Source organism: Mus caroli, chromosome 16 (assembly GCF_900094665.2).
Source record: "Mus caroli chromosome 16, CAROLI_EIJ_v1.1, whole genome shotgun sequence".
Lineage (NCBI taxonomy): Eukaryota > Metazoa > Chordata > Mammalia > Rodentia > Muridae > Mus > Mus caroli.
Genome location: NC_034585.1, coordinates 19,513,179 through 19,518,720, shown reverse-complemented (window position 1 = coordinate 19,518,720; position 5,542 = coordinate 19,513,179). Strand labels below are relative to the sequence as shown.

Genomic DNA, 5,542 nt, shown 5'->3' with positions numbered 1-5,542 from the left:
CTTTAGGAAGTTGCATGTGCAACCAAGGCAGATGACTCCACCTAGGTCATTAAGGTCAACCTGGCAAACATTCAAGGTCTGCTCAGCCTGCTCAAGGCTGGAAAGAGCACAATTCCCCCTTTTTGTTTTTTAAAGATGAGCAGTACCAGTAGCTGGACAGGGGCACAAGACTGACTTGTTTTCCATAGTCCTGTCTAGGGTAAAGAGTGACCAGGTGACCATGCCTGTCTTAGGTCGGTGTCTATATTGCTCCTTCTTACCCATCTACCCATCATGGAGGACAAACATAGCATTGACGTATGCCTCTGTCTTAGGTCGATAGGAGCTCAAGAACACTCTTACCCATCTCTGACTACTGGCCTTCTATAGCACACTCTTTCCCATTCAGACCAAAGCGATGAAGGACATATGAATATGCACTCAATGCATTTCTTCATAGTGATGGATAACTGCCATGGTGAATAGCTAAGCTTGCTGAAAGAGATCCTGTGTGACGACAACCAATCTTTTAAAGATACAAAGTCCAAAAGTTAAAAGCAACAAGATTATACTCAATGGTCCAAGCAGTGTAGAAATTAAAGTTGTAAGTCATGGGGGAAGAGGAGAATCAGAATTTAAACCATCCCTGATTCTGTCCTTTTTCTCTTTTCCTTTTGGCTAGTCCTTCTTGAACTTTAGCCATAGAATTCTTTACTACACCTGAATGATCGATGTAAAAGCAACATTCTTCATGGAGGGCTGCACATAGTCCTCCCCGTTGAAGGAATAAAAGACCAAGTCCTCTCCTGTTTTGAAGGACTACCTCAGACAAGGAGGTTAGAGATTCTTGCAAATGGGAAATAGAGGTTTCTATCCTTTCTATATCTGTATCTGTTGCTGTTCTAAGGAGCTCATAATTTTTTCCTTGCAAAACTAGGGCAGAAGGACTAGTCGCTTCTCTTCCTACACTCAGAGTTCCTTGGCATCCAAATTTTAAAATAAAAAGCATTATTTAAATAATTTTGTGGTGTGTGGGGCTATAATTCCCACTTTTTTGTGTTTTTTTTATGAAAATATTGTTGTAAAGTTCCATGGGCCTGTTCCACAATACCCTGTCATTTAGGATAATAAGGAAATATGGGTAGCATCCATTTGCCATAATTGATTAGGTACAAGTCCTCAAGGATTAACACCATTATGTGGTACATAAAGAAACTGAGGACACTGAGAACAAATCTTTACAATTTGATGTGTATATTTTCTAGAAATACCAAACTGTTATCCCAAACTATTACTATTTTGAAAGATTCAAAGTCCTAACTTCTTGTATTGAAGCAGAGAAAAATTTTTTTTTTATATAATGTAGGGCTATTAGCCATTCCTTGAGCAAAACTTTCCAATGATATGGCTTCTTGGGCTCTTTTTTTTTTTAATTTAAAAATATTTTATTTTATTTTCATTTTCATTAGATATTTTCTTTATTTACATTTCAAATGTTATCCCCTTTCCTGGTTTCCCCTCTGAAAACCCCCCACCTGCTTCATGGGCTCTTCAAAATTACAAGCAGACACACTAAATATAAACCTATTACAACCATCAAGATGTAAAAGAATAGTATAAAAAACAATCTTTAAATCTATAGTAATTTTATGCCTATGTTTTGGAACGGGAGCTAGAGAAGGTAAGCCAGGTTGTGATGCCTCTATAACTTCCTAGTTTCGTTTACCTTTCACAAATCTTAAGTTTGAACTTTGTTTTGGATTAATGGAATGACCAGTCCCTTGGAGGTTAGTGAGTACATCAACTCCAGTGTCTATTAACCCTTCAAAGCTTTTTCCCAATTAGTAACTTAAGGTTCGGTCTCTAATTAGTAATAGATTGAATCCAGTATACATCAGAGGAACCAAAGCCACTTTGTCATCTCTTACTCTTAACAAATTTAATAAGTTGAGAAATTCTGTTATTAGCAAGCACAGCTTTAATGCCATGGGGGGAAGCAGCCATAGCTAGATCCTGATTGTACGAGGGTCCAATTTCTGCACAAAGATGAATGTATCCAGATAAGTCTGTCCTTGCTTTGTATGGCCGGATGGTGGCACAGCAGGCTGCATTAGCATTCTCATAAACCAATTGTGTAACAAAAGGAACTCCTGTCTGAGGGTCTCCAAAAATTCTCCAAGATGCTTTTAGCAGTTCATCAGGACCCTGTTAGATAAACTCCCACTGAGAGCTCCTTTCCAATCTTGGGGGATTAACTTTGCTTCTAGCACTGAATCCAATAACGCTTGTGTAAAAGGGGCAGCAGGCTGGTACTGTGATAGAGCTGTTTTTAATTCTTTTATTACTCTAGCAATCATCTCCACTTGCTTGATTTTTTTTCTTAACTACAAGTATAAGTGAGTTAAAAATACTAAGCCTGTGATCAAACCGCAAACTGCAGCCAATGGAACACTGGCAGTTTAATTATAATTTTTAAGTTTCCCTTGAAACACCAGAGCACAACCATAACTTTGTTTGTTTGTTTTTGTTTTTCAAGGCAGGGTTTCTCTGTATAGCCCTGGCTGTCCTGGAACTCACTCTATAGACCAGGCTGGCCTTGAACTGAGAAGTCCACCTGCCTCTGCCTCCGAAGTGCTGAGATTAAAGGCATGCGTCACGATTGTCCGGCCAACCATAACTTTGGAAAGCAAAACAACCTCCAACAACAATCCAGTCTCTCCAAAAACACCGAATGAATCATACCCTGCTACAAAGCTTTTTGGCTGCCAGTTCCTGCACACAGACACGATGGTGCAGCCACCAATACCTCAAAGAGACACTGCCCCAAATCCTAGTCTGATTTCTAGGATAAAGATTACATAAAATATTATCCCAATTTAGAAGTATCTTTAGAGACCTGTTTTCCTGGGTTGGCTCCTGCCACGTGTTAATGTTTAGAATGACTCCAACCCTGAGTTACCAGTTTTAAGCTAACTTTCTGTTACCAATGTTACAAATTTTTAATCATACCCAATAACTTATAAGCCAATACTCTATAGCCAAGACATGTAGAACATATTTATACTTTTAAAACCAGTCAGGAGGTGCGACCTCCGCTCTTGGCATTCGTGCCATGGCGGTCTCTCTCCTCCTGCGGGGAGGACGCTGAAGGCCGTGCTCCTGGAGGCAAGGGTGTTCCCAGGAGAACTGGTTTCTGTAGTGACACTGTCTACAGAGTCAGAGAAGAGTGCAAAGGAGAAAGAGCTACATCCCAAGACACAAAGTGTGCTCAAAGAGCCCGAGCCGACTCACACCACCACCTACAAGAACCTGCAGCACCATGACTACAACACATACACCTTCCTGGACCTGAACCTGGACCTCTCCAAATTCAGGCTGCCACAGCTGTCTTCAGGATGAGAGTCACCTCGGCACTGAGATCAGCTCAGGGTAGACCCCGATGTTGGGTCCCATGAATCCTTGCCTGTGAGAATAAAAGGCAGAGTCACAAAAGACAAAACAAAACAAAACAGTCAGAAACAAAAATGAAGTGGCTGCACACATCTTATATATTTAGATCAAACAACATTTTCTTACTTTTTCTAGCTGTAATTTCAAGAGAGGAGTGCCTTGTCACCTGATAAACCCAATAATCAGTCACAGATATTTTTCTAGGCAACCTAGAAGGGCTTCTCTAGCTATATTAAACTCCTAACTACAGATGCAGAGCTCCAAAGACCAATTGAGACTGCTTTTTTTTTTTTAACTGAGTTAAAATTAAATCAAGGGATGGAGATGGATGACCAGCAGATAAAGTTTTAAGCATTTTTTTCTTTTGAACATGAAATGTAGAACAACAATCAGTCAAACAAAGAAACAAAAACAGACATAAATTGACAAACATGGACAGACAATAAACACAGAGGGAAGAGAAATTGATGTCCCAAAGGGACCTAAATATCCTACCTAAGGGACCTAGAACCAAAACTAAGGATATCTCCAGTAGGAGCCAGAGAGGAAGCAGGTCATCTCCCAATTTCCTCCTGTCCCTAGGAGAGCTCTGATATAGCTTTTAGCATCCCTACTTCTGGGAACCATGGACAACATAAATCTACTTGAACAAAAATTTTTTGTAACATCTGTTTTTTAAACCTGCTCCTCTCACCTGATGCAGTTCTTGGCCATGGACAAATACCTGTTTAGAATTCCCCTGTCCCATCGCACTGTCACCCCTAAGTGAAGTTGGCATCGGGTCAACACCTCTTCAACCTAGCCTGTATCCCCTGCTACCTCCTACAACAATAGCCTACAAAAAATAAATAGCATTAATGCTGTTTGTTGCTTACCATGTAGGACAGTTACTTTTTCTTCTGTATTCTGTGGAGCTCCACCCAAGACAGCATTTCTCAGTGGGTCCCCTGTTTTCAGGCCCCTCATTTGGGCACCACCTGTGTCCTGCAGCCATGGACAAACTGAGTTTACCTGAAAGTGGGGCTGGAAATGAAAATGACAGTGGGTAGGGGGTGAGAGAAGAATGAAGCCAAGACAAGGTTCTAATCAAGGCTCCAAGTTTAATATTCAGCACTGCATTTATATAGGGAAAACACACAGACCCATCCTTTGTTTCAGCTGGATTGTATTGCAAAGCAAGCTCAGTGGGCAGTCTATTCTTCTAAATTCCTTTAGGAAGTTGTGTGTGCAACCAAGGCATTAAGGTTCAACCTGGCAGTCTATTCAGCCTGCTCAAGGCTGGGAAGGAAATAGGGTCTCATTATGTAGCTCTGGATAACATGGAACTAGCTATGTAGATCAGGCAGACCAAAAGCTCACAGAGATCTGTTTTGTGTAGTTTTATTCTCTTACCCACCTTTAGCTCCAGGAAGTTACAGCACTACCAGCCCCTCCCAGCTTCCCTTGAATCCAAGGATAAAACATACACACACAAATTTTTTCCTTTTCAACTTGCATTATGACACAATTGCTGGCTGTTACTATATCCCACCTGGAACAGCATGCCCTTAATATTTTTATCTCTGCTTCTCCCACCTGCCCTTAACTTCAGTGGCTAGTCCCATCTAGCCCCTGCCAAACATCCCTGACCTTTAGTAGTGGCCACAGGACCCAACTCCTCCAAAGACTTCACATGGCTCCTGGCTTTTTCTCCCTCCTAAGCATGGCAAAAAACCTCCCCTCTCCTTCCTTGAGTCTGCCTTTTCCTCCTGGAACCCAAAAGTCCCAGCTGTACCTTCCACCCAGCAATTGGCCCATGGCTTTTTTTACTCTCAGATCAAGAACCTGAGGGGAACAGGACATTAGCATCATAACCTCTCCACATACCTCACCTTTTCTGTCCAATAAGATACAATAATTAAAAAAACAAACCTTTTCTCCTGGACATAAATTGAACAAAACCATAACAGTCATGCAAATTACACAGTATTATATACAAATGATATCCAGTCCATAATATTTGTCAATTAGATAAAGCACTCTACCATCATTCCTATTTGAAAGAATTATGATTCTATCCCTAGATTATGTTAAGATTTTAGCCTGTAATGCCATCCGAAAACCATATCTTGCA

The 5,542-nt window shown here is 40.9% G+C and overlaps 1 pseudogene; it reads left to right on the top strand.

Annotated features, from left to right (window-relative positions):
* The first annotated feature begins 3,091 nt into the window (after nt 1-3,091).
* Nucleotides 3,092-3,396, top strand: LOC110312085 (annotated as a pseudogene).
* The last annotated feature ends 2,146 nt before the right edge of the window (nt 3,397-5,542 follow it).